We start from the raw sequence: 17,568 nt of genomic DNA, 5'->3' as shown, positions 1-17,568 counted from the left end.
TAGAATATTTTTACCAAAGACAGTGTATTCAGAGCTTGACAAATAAAGTCCTTTAGAAAAGCTCTCCATGAAATTGAATTATTGTTTAGAAAAAAAATGATTCACACAGAGTTGTTTGAAAAACGTGTTGCTTACACTATTAATTTGCTTTGGAAGCCTGTCTTTATAGGTGATGTAAAGACAGAGAGTTCTGCACAATCAGCATTTTATACACACACACACACACACACACACACACACACACACACACACACACACACGTAATATTTCCTGAATTAGACTCTCCTCTCTAGACATGGCTGACCAATGTCTAATCATTCACTTCCATTCCACTCCGATTGCAACATTCTCAGTGTGAACTTCCTGCACTTTGACTTTCACCTAAATGGTACTGGGGTGCCTCTGGTTAATTATATTTGGAGTTCAAACTTTTGATTACAGCTGATTTATCAGATGTAATCTTTTAAAGGCATAAGATTAAATAATGGGCAGTGCAGGTAAAGAAGATTAACTTTCCCTAGATCATCAAGATTGATGGTCTTGGTGTCCATAAATACACTGGACGTTGATATAGTACACTCTGCTTTCATGTGGTTGGGTTCTGTAAGTTCCAAGAGGTTAATTGCGGGGAACATTTTGCCAAACTTGGGCCATTAGAGATTACAGGAACCGACCAACCAATCTAATGACTTTTGATTTTAAGATGTTACAAAGCTTTAGTTGTTTTGTTCTTTTACCTAGTCTCGCTGAAGTATTTAATGAGATATGTGCTAAATGAAGCAAAAAGATATGACTCCTGCCGTCATGGAGCTTACAGTTGAATCGGCAGGTGCATCAAAACCAAGTAAAAATCAAATAAGTACAATATTACAAGTTATTTTAAAAAGAGCTCAGAAATGAATGACCTACAGCCCTAAGAAAGAGAATGAGAGGGAAGTGAAGGGGTAGATGATCTGATGATCTTATTCTCCTCTTTCTTGCTCATTATCCTAATTTTAATTTTCTTCAATACAAAGTTTAAAAATCAGTGATTGTGCGTTAGATAAAAACTGTTTACTTAGATTCAGTTAAAATGATATGCTTCCTGAATCATTGAAATGATTGAATCCATAAAGTTCTGATCATATGGGTAGGCATAATCTAGAGACTTTAAAGTTATGTTTATAACTATAATTTGCTGCCCCTAAATAATTCTTATGATAATATAATATGTGGTCAATGCAGAAAGATTGCAAATTTACCGAAAGATCCAAAAATTTACTATAATTCTTTCACCAAGTGGTAGCCAGTATTGACATTTTGGCTGGAATCCTCCCAGTTGCTTTCTGACATACATAAAAATCTTTGCACATATACATTTTCACAAGAAATGGAATCCTATTATATGCATTATTTTACAGCCATTTTCTACTTTTTAGAACCAACATTTCCCCATGATCTTTTATACATTGTTTTTACATTATAATTTTAATGGCTGCATAGTACTTAATAACATTCTTGCATCTCAGTTGCCTTAAGCAAGCCACTGTTTACATACATTTGTTTTCTAGTTCTTCATTTTTATAAATAGTGGGATGCCTACCTTTTCCTTATTTTTAATCATTTGCTTAGGGCACAATCATAAAAGTGAAATTTCTTGGCTAAACTCCTGAGGCTTTGGATATATGACTGAAAATATCCCCCCAGAAAACCATACTGATGTACACCTCCACTAGCTGGGACTGTGTCCATCCTCTCCGTAGGTCACTTTTACTGGGTACTTGTTTTGATTTTAACTTTCGTAATTTCATCGCAAAATGACTACAAAAATGTGTTCTGTACTTTATATTTGATGTAAAATTGGAATATATATTTAATGATGTTTCGAGATTTGTAATGTTGCTTTTAAAATAAAACTAAAAACAAAATCAAATTTAGAGGAAATGGGAACTTCTAGGATATGAGCATTCTGAAGACAAAGTTCAGTGTCATGTTCTTTACAAAAGCAAGTCAACAAATTACAAATGCAAACATAAGTCATAGAATGAGAGCCAAAAAAGATCATGTTTAGAGAAAACAAACTTGAAATTGGGGTAGAGAACCTTTGTCCCCACGAATCACAGTTGGCTATGCTCTCTGATGAGAAATTAATCTTAGACTGAGTTATAAATATGGTGGTATCTTAGAATTCCTGTGACTATTCTCGTGAAAGAGATTCTAGTGAAACGGTCTGAGAAGAGTGAGTTGTCTGTGAAGGTTACTTCTAATAAAAATGACAAATGGAAAATTTTAAATTATAGGCTTCCCCTGCAAACATCTTTCCCTATGATTGGTAGTTATCAAAATTAAATGATCCTAGGAAATTGGGCGGCTGCATTAAATACAGCGGCGGGGGGGTTAGAATTATAAGGAATTTGAAAGATTGCCTAACCCAGCTCCTCATTTTACAGATAAAATAGAGCCCTGCAGAGATGAAGGGAACTGCCTGAGGACCCACACCTGGTGAGTAAAGAAAGAAGAAATAAAGAAATTCAAATAAGCAGATATTGAAGTAATTTAAATATTTAAAATATCATGAAAGTTTCCCTATATAATCTGATGCCTCAGATATAACCACAGTTTGGCATATGAACTTTGCAAGTATTTATATGTATACATAGAAGCAAATGTTAACTTTTTTTCCAAAAACAGAGTCATACTATATATATATAAATCTTTCTGCAAATTGTTCTTTTACATACATCTTGTACAGATAGTCTTATTTTCTCTCAGCTAACATGTAGATGGAATAGGGCAGAGGCTTGCAAACCTTTTATGGAAAGGGCCAAATAATAAACATTTTAGCCTCTGTGGACCCACAGTCTCTGTCCCAGCTACTCAGCTTTGCTGTTGTGTCAAAAAAGTAGACACGTAGGTGTGTATTCCAATAAAACTTTGTAAAGACAAGCAGCAGGGAACATTTGTGCTACAGGTTATAGTTTTCTAACTCCTGAAATACAGAAAGAAGGAAAGTGATTTTGGAAAACCATGATGTCTGAGGAGGAAGCATGACGAATGCCCTGGGTATAGAGAGAAAGGGGACTGAGCTTGAGTTTCCATTATTAGATGTGGCCTTGGGTGAGGCACGTAGGCTCACTGGTCTCTTGAGTAAAGTGTGGGTACTAATACCCAGACTGCAGGGTTATTCTGAAAACTAAATGAAATAATCTATGTAATTCAGTGGTTAGTTCATGAGAGAATTCTCTTCCCCCCGGGATGGGGATTAATGCAGAATTTTGGTACTCATGTAGGTGAAGCACTCCGGCAAGGAAGAATTGCCCAAATTTACTGATACCTCTGCAAGTCCAAGACTTGTGTGGATCCTCTTAAAAATCATGTTCTCAAACTGTTAGCAAAGTTTGGGTAAACACAACTATACCAGAATGATCCTGAGATTTCCTGAGAAAGGATTAGCATGCTTTGCATGGAATTTTGCAATAAAGGAAACACTATAGTTTAATTCACAGTGATTTAAGAAGATGGAAGATTTCTGAGAGGGGAAATCTAATTATAGTGAAAATAAAATTTCATTTACCCATCACTTCCTTCATTATTCATTATTTTTTATTGGGAAGATAAGTATGTACAAAGAATAGGAAAGAAAAACATATTAAAGTGTACTAGGAAAGAATAAGGAATTAATGTAATGCTACTTAACTGTAAATTTCTCATATTATAATCACATTGTAATTTATCTTCAAGTGAACCTATTGGGTAAGTTCAATTGGTTACTTTAAAACAGAACTCCTGTAGCTGTTCCAAATAACTGTATTTCTTTTTCTAATTCATTTCGAATTTAACGTATTTTTTATGACATGATAAATTTGTTTTTTTTCTCTGCTGGGGTAGTTTCATTCAACTGAATATTTTAAAATTGAACACAACATTCTTCTGTTTTGTGTTTTGTTGTTGCTTTTTCTTAACTCAGAGCTAGCTCTTTTTGTCCAAATTTAAATGTAAACTGGAATAATTGTATTACTTTATTGTTGCAGTTTATATTCTGGAGAACAAAGTATTTTATACTAATTAAGTATTACTAATAATGACTATGGCATACAACTTAGGGAAAAAAAAGTTAAGTGATTCAAGTTGATATAGTGTTCATTTTTGAGAATAAGTATGTGAATATAGTCAAGATATTTTGACAACTGAAGAATTTGCCCAACCTGATCTGGCAGTTGAGTCTGAAATGTAACACAGCCTTTTAATAGTCACAGAAGTTATCCCAGCAATGGGATCTACATCAGTGGTGGTACCAGTGATGAATTAAATCCTATAGTGAGGAAAGTATTTTATTCTCCTTTCACGTCTCCTCCAAAACTTTTGATTCTCTTGGCAAGAACGGCTATGTGGTGATATTCCGTCTTCTGTAGCTGTTTTTAACAAAGAGATCAGTCCTGAGACTTACAGCTATCCTTAGGCCACAGCATCTAACCAGGGCTCAATTACAGTGGGTTTTTTTCCCAATCCTTTTTATTTTTACAGTTTACCTTATATTTGTGGTAAGTGAAGCTGATTTATCACTTATAGGAGTGTTATAACTTGTCCATCTTAAACATATTTATTCAGGTAAAAAACAAACAAAAAAGTGTGCTGACCTAAATAAAACTAATACATGAAGAATGAAAGTTGCTTGCCAACAAGGCAAAATTCATGCCAGTGGACTCTGAATAACAGAAGTTTAAGAAACAACTGTAAGACTATAACAACTATAAGACTATAGCAGTCATAAAATATTGGCGCTCAAAGGGATCTATAGACTATGTACTAGTTGAAGACACTTGTTGTGCAAATAAAGAAGCATAGACCCTGCGAGGTTGGGGCCTTGCACAGGGTCACATTCAGGCTCAGTTTCAAGATAAGAGAAGCACTGGTAAATAAATCTTTTTACTTCACGTGACTGAGAGGTCTCAGAGGGTGTGGTCTGGGTGAGGTGAACCAGAATTAACAACTCCTTTGTGACTTAGTAAGACTCAATTATCGAAAACTGTGATTACCAAATGTCCGGTTGCAGTTGGGTGTTCTTGAACTTTTGTTGTCAAGGGCATCATCAAGCTAGAGGGAGGGGATTATGAAAAGGCAGGAGGGAAGAGTAGACCCATCTTGCCTTTTTGTAAATGCCAAAGCTAATTTCAATGATTGCTTTAGCGATATAACGATAACCAAGATTAAAGCAAGCAGGCATCCACTTTAGGATATGAGAGCTGGAATTTTAGATTTCATTATAAGATTGCCATTTCAACACAATAGTAATATAATGGCAATGGATTTCCATTTTTTCTCCATTTCTGTTGAAATATTATCTCATAAATATACTTTGATACAAAAGAGATCTCTCAATTTCACGAGAGCTCCAGAGCTCTGCTTTATTCTTTTGCTGACTTATCCCCAAAATATCTTTTTGATGTACAGCTTCAATATTCTTGCCAATGCCCATGACATCAGCAATCAAAAATGGCATTATTTTTAGTTTTTTTTTTTCCACATAAAGTTGTAGGCTATCCAAAAAAGGGGTCCTGCTTTTAGTACTCACTGAAATGTTCTTATAGTATCATCAAGGGATGTTTGTGATTCATGTAGCTAATTGTTCCAATAGAGGAAACATACAGCATCTATAAAAGGAGATAACTTTACCCAGTGCTAACCTAAAATGTATGTGAAGCACTTAGGAAGGGAACTAACACCTTTATATATTAGGATTTCTTGTACTAGAAGAAAGCGTTTTCCCAAATTATATTTTAGGAAACTGAGTTTCTGAGACCACATAGCTGGAAAGTGTCAGAGCTCTGCATCTCTCTACTCCACACTGCACTTGCAGGTCCACGAATTGAACTGCAGACCACTTACATGTGGATCAGTCTTCCCAGAACTCAGAAGTGAAATGTTTCACCCACTGAAGCTCTGAGTTAAAGGTAGTGATCAAATGTCATAATCAGTGAGGTTCATTTAGTTGAAGAACATAAGAAAAGCATAAATTGGTTAAGTACACTTGATTTTAGGCATTATTCTAGAACTACCCTTTTTTTTCAGTTTCTGGAGTCACTCCTATGTTATTGTGAAGTCTTTTTTTCTATTATTTTAGTTATTAACACCCTTGCAGAGAATCTAAGATTCATTCGGTTTGCATAAAATTTATTTGTACATCATAGAGTGCTTTAGTGAAACTTGAGCTCTCTGAAATATTGGCATTAAAGAACTAGTTATTGGGTTAGTAACTATGCTTTTCCTCTAGATGGTCCATTTAAAAAGAAAACTGAATGTATTTTAATATTCAGAAAATGATGTTAAACTGCTGCAATAAAATAAGCAAATCTTTGCAGTACACAAGCAGCACTGGCTATGAGTAGTACTGATAGTGTTAACCTGACTCAAGCATTATAGAAGTACTTTCACTAGATGTGCCACATATTGGACTAATTTTTCCGTTATACGCCTGGTGATTTAGCAAACGTAACCAAGATATAGACATGAGCATGATTGTTCCACCCAAAGCAGGACCAGGATTCATGGCTGCTTTCCTTGTCACAGTGGGCGGAGGCTGAAAAGTTCCTCAAATAAATGTGTAGTTAGGTAATACTTGGTACCGTATCCGAGAATCTAGGGTGTGAATTCCCTACACGAATCCAGCTCACACGGGCCAAACACATGAGGAATAACATCAGAGGGCTGACTCAGGGCTGGAAGGCATGGGAACCACTGGCTCTGCCCTGAAGGGGGAGGGAGCTGCCTGTTGCCTGACGTACCTCATGGCTTCACCACTTTGATGGCCCTTGAGATGGCTTCGTAGAATCACTCTTTTTTTTTCCTGACACACCTGATGGCTTTACCACTTTGATGGCCCTTGAGACTGCTTCGTAGAATCACTCTTTTTTTTACCAATAAAGGAAGAATTTTTTAAAAGGAAGAAAGTGGTACTCCTTTCTTCTATGATCCATTAACTAGTGCAGAAATATGCCCTTCCCACCCCCACCCCAGGGGAACATAGGAGAGAAGAAGTCAGACAGTGCCAGCATATAGAATAAACAGGGTTTTTTTTAATGGCCCAAGGTTCCCTTATTACTGTAATGTTTAAAGAAGCTGCTGCCTTTTCATTTTAATGTGAGATGTAATTTTCCTGTTGTTTTTCAAGGCTGTCAGATAACAGACAAATTGCCTTTGATAAAACATGCTTTCAATTTCTCCAATGTAATATTCAATTTTCATTTTCATAAGGGGTTGCTTATTTTGATGGCTTGAACGGCTTGACTGGGATGTCAGTGTCTACTCATCAAAGATTGTAGTCTGAGTTAGAATGCAGGAGAGCATATGTTACTATCAAATTTATTATCTAAAAATACTTTTTTGTGTTTAATTCTTGAAAATCAGGAGTGACAGGCCATTTGAGTAAATAATTTCTCTTTGTCCTATTTCTCCCTAAAAGTCACTTAGAAACAAAGGCAGTTTGGGCAACCGCTTATTGAAGAATTCGGGCAATACTTTTATTGAAGAAAAACGTGTTCTAACTCCTTGGATTCCAACTCCTAGAATTTCTGCTAGTAATTCACATTCCTCTTTTTCATTTCACTACCCTGACTCTGTGTGTGTGTATCACACGCGCATACTTTTCTCTCTTTTGCCCTATCAATACATAGAGCAGACCTCAAAAGAAATTTTTAAAAATCCCCAATTGGGACTTCTCTGGGGGGGTCCAGTGATTAAGACTCTGTGCTTCCACTACAGGGGGCACAGGTTCAATCCCTGGTCAGGAAAGTAAGATCCCACATGCCGTGTGGTGCAGCAAAAAAAAAAAAAAAAATTATAAAAACCAATTATAAAAGTAGTATATATATACCTTGCAGAAAACTCTGATAATACAAAAATAACAGAAAAAAAAAATCAGCCATGTTAAATCCCATGTATACATTTTGTCCTCTTTTTAAGAGATTATAATTAAGAGATTATCATCTGAAAAGTTGTTCCCGTAGTGAGGTATCTTAGCTCATCTGCCAAGGCAGAATGACCCAGCAGCACCCCAGTATGTGGAACGGTGCCATGCCTTCTGCCCCCAAGCCCTGCCCTAATTCCAGTCAATTCCAGCTGAACAAACTGAACCCAAACCATGTGCCAGACACCTTGTCAAACACTGAACGCACACAGCTGAATAACGCACAGGTCCTCACTGGCAGATACAGACAGACACAGACTTACTGAGGAAGTGCCCAGCAAGGGTGCAGCTAACTCTACGTGGGCACCTGGGAGAGGCAAGCATTCCACTTGGGTTGTAGAGGGAGAATTCTGCCTGGAGCGATCATTTGAGTGTTCTTGGCACCCTGAAGGTAACTGAAGGCAGAGGGTGAATGGTATTGCCTAGGAGAGTACAAAGAAGGGAAGTAAGCACAGGACCAAACCTTGGCGAAATCACCACATTTTATGGTTGGCAAGAGGAGATGATGTTGCAAAAGAGATTAAAAAGAAACAGAGATGTAGTTGGAAAACCAAAGAATGTGGTATGCAGTAGACCCAAGAAGAGAGTGTTTCAAGATGAAGGAAGTGGTCCATTGGGTCAAAGAGTATTTGTTACAATAAGGTCTGAAAGATACTCACTGGGTTTAGCAACACAGATGTTATTGGTGACATTGACTTTTTTGTTCTTTGTTTTTTTTTTGTTGTTGTTGTTTTGTTCTTGCTGTTTTGTGATGTGATGTAAGAAAGAAACCAGACAGGGATGGATACAGAGGTGTTGGCAACATCTCTAAATGCCTTTTATCACATTATAACATTGAATGTAATTATTTGGTTACAGGTCTGATGTTTTCCTTTTCTTTTTTATAAATTTATTTATTTATTTTTGACTGCGTTGGGTCTTCGTTGCTGTGTGCAGGCTTTCTTTAGTTGGCGGCGAGCGGGGGCTACTCTTCGTTGTGGTGTGCGGGCTTCGCATTGAGGTGGCTTCTCTTCTTGCGGAGCACGGGCTCTAGGCGCCTGGGCTTCAGTAGTTGTGGCACGCGGGCTCAGTCATTGTGGCTCGCAGGCTCTAGAGTGCAGGCTCAGTAGTTGTGGCGCACGGGCTTAGTTGCTCTGCGGCATGTGGAATCTTCCCGGACCAGGGCTCGAACCCATGTCCTTTGCATTGGCAGGTGGATTCTTAACCACTGCGCCACCAGGGAAGCCCAGTTCACTACTTAAAGTGTGGGTTCCTTATGTGCATTGACTGTCTTAGCTCTGATAACCCGAGTCATAGTGTCATACCTACCCTATAAAGTGTTCAGTGAATATTTGAATGTTGGATAACGCTTTTTTCGCAAACCTGCTTCTCCTCCTCTGCTTGCACTGGTCTTTGATTCCTGCCTTCCCCTTGCTCACCGCACCTGATAGGCTGCCACGTGATCTCCATCAGCTCTTTTGTGATTTCTCTCATGTCTTGGTTTTTGGCGAATGACAAATCAACTCCCCTTCCTCCAGGAAATGAAGTCTCCAGTTAAGATTTAAGTGTTAGCCTTCCTAAAATCCCTCCTCCTCTCCTCCCTCCCCCTCCGTCCCCAGCCCTCCCCCTCCCTCCCTCTGTCTCTCCTTCCCCCCCCTCCTTTTCAGCCTCTCTTCCCCTCCCCTTACCTCCCCGCCGCCATCCTCTCTCCCGTTTCTGCCTTTCACTGAGAATTCAAGTGCCATTTTGACCCAGAAAGTACAAGTTGTAGAAGTTGGGAAGAATTGCTCATCACCACATTTGTCCCATGAAGAGATATTTGAAAGATAGCTTAAGGAGAAAAAAGCAGATTGACATGAAGCCTAAGAACAAATATTAAAGGGTGAACTCTGAGGAAAAACTTCATTGAATAAAAAGGCTTGAATTACTGAAAGATCAATATGCTGTGAGTCTGACCTCTGGGCAAATGACGCCAAAAGAGAATGAACACAAGTTAGGAGATGGGGTGCTAGCTACTGCGTTCTCCCTCCCTCCGGTGATGATGTTTGAATCCTCCGACGCCCATTAACGAAAGGACCTGGCTGAGCTTGTGTGTCTGTGGGGCAGTCCCTCAGTGCAGGGCAGTGCCTGGGCCGCTGAAGAATGAATCTGATTGAGGCGAGAAGCGCCATCCATAACGGAGGCCTCCTCTGTAAGGCGGCCGCCCTTCCCTCTTGAGATGCTTGAGGGAGGAGCGGCTCATCTTCGGGATGGCCAATCCTTTATAGTTAGTATCAGAAATGAGCCCATCAATCAACCACAGGAGACTTTTAAAGGGGCACCAGGGCCATAAACTTTATGAAAAAGGCTAGAGATTGCGTTCAGCCCTCAAGCAGACGCACAATTACCCTAAACCCAGTTCAGGGCAGGGAGACTAAATCTTAAAAAAATAAATAAATGAAGTGAAGACCCCACACTCATCATAGCTTTTAGAAGCTAAGAGGTAGGAGATAGCAGCTGTCAGACAAACCTTTCCTCCTATTACCATGCAAAGACTAGCAGAAGAACAAGAAGGGGAAGGAAGAAGGAAAGAAATGGTAGAAAGACAGAAAGCAAACAAGAAATAAGGCTGGAATGGGAAGGGGAGAAACAAGAAACACTGGAGATATTTTTTTAGCATCTGTAAATACTTGCCTGCTTATCAGATAAACTCATTGATATTGAGGGGACTTGACAGTACCATTGATTTATTCACTGTAGGCAGAAGTTAGAGAAAATCTCCTCTTCATGAGCTTTCCTTCCTATCACTCAGTTCCCTGGTGACACAAAAGGTGTAAACCTTTTCTAAAGACTTTCTCAGACAGTTTGACATGTTGTTGAATTAACTGGCATATATTGCACCAAATTTTTATGCTGCATCTTTCCACCCAAGCAAGGAATGATTTTATATTGAATAGAGTTCTTAGGGCACCAAGAAAACCCTGGAAACTTCTTAGGGTAATCTCACTTCTAAAATCTGCCTCGAAAATCTCCCCAAGTCTCCTCCCTGGATATAAGTGCTGAGGGCATTCTAAATCTCCGTGGGATTGTTCTCTGACACCCTGGATCTGTCCCCTGTGGCTTGCTAAGTGTATGCTGTCAGAATGTTTCATCTGGCCGACTTCAAGAACATCTGAACTACTGGGGAAAAGGTGTAAGGAGGGAAACTTAGATGAATAAGGCATCATTCTCCTAGGACAACTGAGTCTGTTTTGACCTGTTAGTGGCACATATTCTATGTATAAATGTTGAGCCACAAAATAAACTGTGCGTCTTGTGGTGAGGAAGCCCATGCCACACAACTGCTGATATGAATGACTCAGGGAGGAGACCCTAATCTCCTGGGGCTGCTGTAACAAAGTTTCACAAGCTGGGTGGCTTCTAACAATGTAAATTTATCAGCTCACAGTTCTGGAGCCCAGACATCTGAAATTAGGGTGTCAGCAGGGCCAGGCTGAACCCTGGAGGGTAGAATCCTCCCTTGTGTCTTCCTAGCTTCTGGTCGTTTGCCAGCAATCTTTGGCATTCCTCAGCTTGCAGCTCCCTAAGTCCAGTCTCTACCTTGACCATCACCTGGTCTTCTCCCTGTGTCTCTCTTTCTCCACATGGCTGTCTTCTTACAAGACACCAGGCATATGGATTAGGGGCCCATCCTATTCCACTGTGATCTTAACTAATTACATCTGTGGTAACCCTATTTCCAAGTAAGGTCATATTCAGGAATTAAGACTTCAATATATCATCTTCTTCTTTTTTTTTGAGGGGGCGGGGGGACACAATTTAACCCATAACAGTGACTCCGGGAGATATTTGTTTGAAGTCTTAACTGAATAGACCTAAAGACATTTCTTTTCTTTTCTTTTTTAAATATATTTATTTATTTATTTTTGGCTGTGTTGGGTCTTCATTGCTGCACGCGGGCTTTCTCTAGTGCAGGGAGCGGGGGCTACTCTTTGTTGCGGCGCGCAGGCTTCTGATTGCAGTGGCTTCTCTTGTTGCGGAGCGCCGGCTCTAGGTGTGCGGGCTTCAGTAGTTATGGCACGCAAGCTCAGTAGTTGCGGCTCACGGGCTCTAGAGCACAGGCTCAGTAGTTGAGGCGCACGGGCTTAGTTGCTCTGCGGCATGTGCGATCTTCCTGGACCAGGGATTGAACCCGTGTCCCCTGCGTTGGCAGGTGGATTCTTAACCACTGCGCCACCAGGGAGGCCCGAAAGACATTTCTAATTCAATTCAATACACACTTAGCTAGAAACCCTTGGTATTAAAGACAGTAGATGCTGTTTGAGTTACATGAGATTATCAGAATAAGACCCAACCTCCAGGTACCTCGAGGTACCTGGATACAACAGTATCCCATTATTAAAGATATTTTAGATAGAGACATAATTGTATAAAATGTTTAGGACTTACAACATACAGGACAAGAGGACACAGTGAGGACACAGTGATTAATAATACTAGTAGCACAAAAATATTTGCCGGGCACAATTCTGAGTACTATACATTCATCTAACCCTCACAGCAGTCCTGTGTGATAAGCACAAGGGCATAGATCAAGCCCCTTCCTATGGAAGGAAAGGTTTGTTCTTTGAGTCCCTGGGGGCCTGACATGTTCCTTCTGTAGCACGAGATGCAAGGAACTCCATGGTTGTCTCGTACTTTTGAATGTCCAATGCACTAGAACTCTTGTCTTCATTGCCTCATTGCTATAGTCTGGGGAAGATGCAAGCACCAGAGGCTGTTGGCATTCAGAGCGTAGCTAGAATAAATTTCTCTTAAGATCTTCCCTTGCCGTGGGCTGCTGACATTCACCAGCCTCAGTCCACCATGTTTCCTCCAAGTCTTAAATGCCACTGACAAGTACAAAATGGCGTCACTAAAATGTAGGAATTGGGCTTCCCTGGTGGCACAGTGGTTAAGAGTCCGCCTGCCAATGCAGGGGACATGGGTTTGAGCCCTGGTCCAGGAAGATCCCACATGCCACGGAGCAAAGAAGCCCGTGCGCCACAGCTACTGAGCCTGCGCTCTAGAGCCTGCGAGCCACAACTACTGAGCTCGCGCGCCTCAGCTACTGCAGCCCTCGCACCTAGAGCCCGTGCTCTGCAACAAGAGAAGCCACTACAATGAGAAGCCCGCGCAACGCAACAAAGAGTAGCCCCCGCTTGCTGCAACTGGAGAAAGCCCCCACACAGCAACCAAGACCCAACACAGCCAAAAATTAGTTAATTAGTTAATTTTAAAAAAGTTTAAAAATAAATAAAAATAAAATGTAGGCTTTATGACCATTCGAAAATAAGCTCCATGCAAGCTAGAATTTTTACCTGGTCACTTCTATTTCTCTAGTACGCAAAAGAGTAGCCAGCCCATTAGGAGAGGCTCATTAAATATTCATAGAATGAATGGTTGACGGTAGTTAACAGGCAGTTCAAACCCAAAGCCTGAATCAAGTCAGGGAAAACAGAGGTTGTTACTAGCTTTTGGTAGTCATAAACAGTATATTTTGGCTGTAAAATTAGAAATATATATCTTGCTACTTCAGATACACTGATTTGGGATTTTGCTGAAAGAGACATGCTAGAAGGTCCAGCATTATGCCTTTCCCTCCACACCCAAACCAACACTTACTAAGCCAAATGCATGTCTGCCCCGAGTGGGTGGTTTGTGTTTGCGGCGTTTCTGCTTCAAACTCCTGCAGCCAGAGGAGGAAAACACAAACAGGAAGCTCCTTCTCTACAACCTAATTCTTTCACTTCCTGTCCAGACCCTCAGGTTACATCCTTTTTGGTGATAATACAATCAGTTCACTTAGAAGGATGATAGTAACGAGTTATGAGATGCTGACATTGGACATGATTAAAAAGGCAAAAGTTGCAAATTGGAAAATATTTAGAGAAGACAAACCCTGATTTTACAGTCTAGGGAGAGGCACTGCCAAAATATACTTTTTAGCCTGAGGTAATGAAAAAGAAAGTATGTGTGGGACATTTTGGTAAAAACAAAAGGAAACCAAAAAACCCCCTTCCCAGCTTGATGTCTCAAATGCTTTTGGAATCTACTCTTTTTAAGGAAATCGTGCTATGGGTGGCATACACTACTTGGAGAGCACAAGTAGAGCACAGACAGAACAAGCTGTCTCTCACTTTGCCCTGTTGATGCTCTCCTCTTGCAGAAGTCTTGTTTCTGTGTTGGTCTTCCCTGCTAGAAGGCTGTGTCATGGTTATGTACCAAATGCCCCTTGTGGTTTTTGCATCTTCCCCAGTATGTCCCCCACCATGACCTCAAAAGTTTGCCAACTAAAATATGTTCCCTTTTAAAATTTAGAAAAAATAAATTATTTTCAGTAACTAAGACACTTTTAGTCACACATTGGGCAGTTTAGCATATCACCACAAAAGAGTAAGCAGGATGTTTTTGAAAAGGGGAAATAAGGACCCATTCTGGAGAGCCAAGAGCTTCCTTTGGAAGACAATCTGCTTGCTGTATAGACCGAGTGCTCTTTGTTGGTAAGTGTGAGAGTTCAGTCCAGAACTCCATGGACCCCAGTAGAGCAGCCAGTCGTTGGAGTGTGAGCCTAAAAAGATCTGAAATGAAATCAGAAATGATCCCATTCAGAAGTAAGGCTCCATTTCTAGGGAGCACAAGTGACAAGTGAAACACTTCGTAGTGGTGTTTTGTAACATCCCAAGATTCCTGTATTACTTTGAGGATTATAGATTTGCAGATGCAGAAAATGGGACAAACACCATTTGGAGGCCAAGATGCTGACATATGCTCCTTCTTACTGCTTCCTTGAAGTTCAACAGACATAGCAGTTACTACTAGTAGCTTAAAAGGGGATTCATCTTATACTGACTTTTCTCTTTTCTTTTTTTTGGCCTTTGAATACTGGTATTCCTTTTTCTTCTAAGCGTAGTAGGAACAACTGAACGATTAAGATACCGCAGGGCAAGAATTCCAAAGTCAAATACCTACAGGGACCAGGCAACTGATGTACATGCCTGAAATGGTCTGGGAGTAATATGGGAATGCCAGCGCCATAATGAATCAGAGAAACTATGCCCACTGAAAAGGGGTGGGGGGGACTGATGCTAGGAGGCACTAGGGTCCCAGTGTTGCCAGATGTGCTGACATCTCTCCTGTCTCTCAGTGTGTGCCGTCACTCAAGGATAAAATACCATGGGCTCAGTAGCTTGTAATCTCTACCTTAGGATCTTGTCCCAAGGTTGCACCTTAGAACACTAACTAGTTCTGAAAGAGAGTGAAAGCCATTCAGAATAGCCTCCATGGTCATAACAGTTAGAAAAACACTAGGTTAAACCAGAGTTCATTGGGCTTCTTTACTACAGGGCTTCTCAGAAACTTAAGTGTGTTACTTAACAAAGTGAACCTCCAAGAGTAGGCTCAGGGTATGAAGCATTTCGCAAACTCATCTGACCCTTGGACCCCCTTTCTGTGGATACTTCATCAAAGTACTCTGGAAGACCATGAAGCAATTTACTTTGCAGTAAATAGTGTGAGTGTGATTCCTGTAAGTGAAAATCCAGGGGGAACAGTAGATGCTGAAAACAACCTAAAATAAGGATGCCTGTAAGTGACCTTGGCAAGTTAGAAACCGTGATTTCAATATATGGAGTAAAAGTGGGAAACAATTGTGATTTTTTTTATCATCAACTACACTGTGAATTAGACATTCTTATCATTCATGGAGTGTTTGGGTTTTCAAGTTTTAAGTTGAGAGTGAAACTGGAAATGATACAGGAAGCCTATTCTACAGAATAATCTATTCCTCAGTACATGACAATATCTTGACTATTCATTCAACAAATATTTCTCACATACCTACTATGTGCCAGGCACTACGTCAGGCACTGAGTAGAGTCTAGGATTAAATTACTAGTGTAGCTAATGCCAGTTACAGCCTAAACCCAGGGATCAAATAAAAATGTGTATTTTCAGTTCATAATTTGTCATAATGGAAAATGGCTAATACAACCCTCTCTATGAGGGTTTTTCTGACATTTTGAAAAGGAATATCTTGGTCTGCAACCATTTACTGAGTCATAATGTGACCTGACTTGGTTTGTAGTTGCAGAGGTAGCTACACACAGCATTTGCTTTCCCGTAAGATACTGAAAATCAGAATACTAAAAGTGTGTTCATTTCAGCCTGCACAGTAGCTGCTGACTATTAAGTATACCACTGCTGTTTCCTGTTCATCCTAAGAATTCTCCATTTCTCTTGTCATACTGTTCTTTGTTCTTCTTCTGAACCTCCAAACATTTATAAATATTGATGCCCGAATCGCATGCCACCTCTCCATAATGTCATCTTTGACCCTTCCAGCCAGAAGTAGACTTCACCCTTGGAAGCCCACTACTCACACCTGTAACTTTCTTATGGTTGTTACTACTTCCCCCTTAAATAAGAAATATTATTTCAGTAATTTATTCAATAAATATATGTTAAGGAGTTATTATGTATACTGACAGTTGGAGATGAAGTAGATGCTTGTAACCTAGTATATATTTGAATGTCTTTCCTCTGCTTAATTTAAGCTATAGGATCATTGAGTTCAGGATCCTATCTTATATATATGGAGTGCAGTGGCTTGTACATATTCACCAAATAGTTCACTAAACATGGGTTGTTTTTCCCCATATTTCTCAGTCTTAGTTTTCAATCCTATCGCTTGATGATGCTTCAGCAAAGAAGGTTCATTTTCCTGAAAAGAATATGTCCATTCCATTCAGAAACACTGTTGACTTCCTCTCTTCATTGCCCTAATTTCAGTTCTATTTACAGGTAAAAAATTTCCTTCATTCTTAACCATTGGGCACAGAAAGCATGTAAGACAGTCTCAGCTGCAGATGTGGGGTTCTTCCAAGAATTCAGCTGGTGCCTGCCACGTGACAAGAAAATTACAACTCAATTAGAGTGTGTCTCCTCGCGTTTTCTCCGAAGTCGCTAAGCTTGCCCTCCCATGCAGATCCAGCTCTCCTCTCCTGTATATATCCCGTCTTTCTCTGTTAATGAAAATTGTCCTTCAATCTCTGTTTATCCTTTAGCCAACAAATGAGTTTCAGTGGCAGCATTATGGTTACAGCCCACAGAAACCTTTTCTGTGCAGTAATTTAGCTGTCAGTCTGGAAGTGGTAAAGCAGCAGGAAGATCGATGCTGAGCCCGGGGCATGCCTGAGCAGGTATCCTGCATGTCCTTACTTGGATGTGCACTTATTAAAGTAGATAGAAAAATGTGTGCCCCGATTTCTCTTGGTCATTACTGCATTATAGCTAGGGAAAAATATTTTTACTGGAACTCTGCTAATTGCTAAGAACCCTCTTGTTATCCATAGAGAGGATCGGGATGGAGGGTGAAGATCATTTAGTGAGAGAATTGTCCTCAGATAAAAACTGGAAAAGCAAATGACTGTGACATTTGCTGCAGGTCCCCTGATATGATATTATATCAGCACGCTGTTTTGGAATGATTTGGCAGGGGAGAGAAAGTATGAATGTGGGAGCTTCCTGTTGAAGAGCTGGTATGCAAAATAATAATTTCAGGCCCGTCTGCTGACTGATAACCATGAGCAATCAACAAATTGATAAATTACCTCTCCTGACACTTTGGT

At 40.0% G+C, this 17,568-nt stretch overlaps 1 protein-coding gene across 1 annotated transcript in view; it reads left to right on the top strand.

Annotated features, from left to right (window-relative positions):
* Positions 1 to 17,568, top strand: part of RARB (retinoic acid receptor beta) — a 794,130-nt gene that overhangs the window by 230,316 nt on the left and 546,246 nt on the right. Inside the window, exon 2 of the mRNA XM_036851911.1 lies at positions 2,430 to 2,481. The gene's annotated coding sequence lies outside the window, so the exon portion shown is untranslated. The remainder of the gene's footprint in view (positions 1 to 2,429; positions 2,482 to 17,568) is intronic.

The sequence above is a fragment of the Balaenoptera musculus genome, chromosome 4 (assembly GCF_009873245.2).
Source record: "Balaenoptera musculus isolate JJ_BM4_2016_0621 chromosome 4, mBalMus1.pri.v3, whole genome shotgun sequence".
Classification (NCBI taxonomy): domain Eukaryota; kingdom Metazoa; phylum Chordata; class Mammalia; order Artiodactyla; family Balaenopteridae; genus Balaenoptera; species Balaenoptera musculus.
This window is presented reverse-complemented; position numbering and strand designations above follow the sequence as displayed.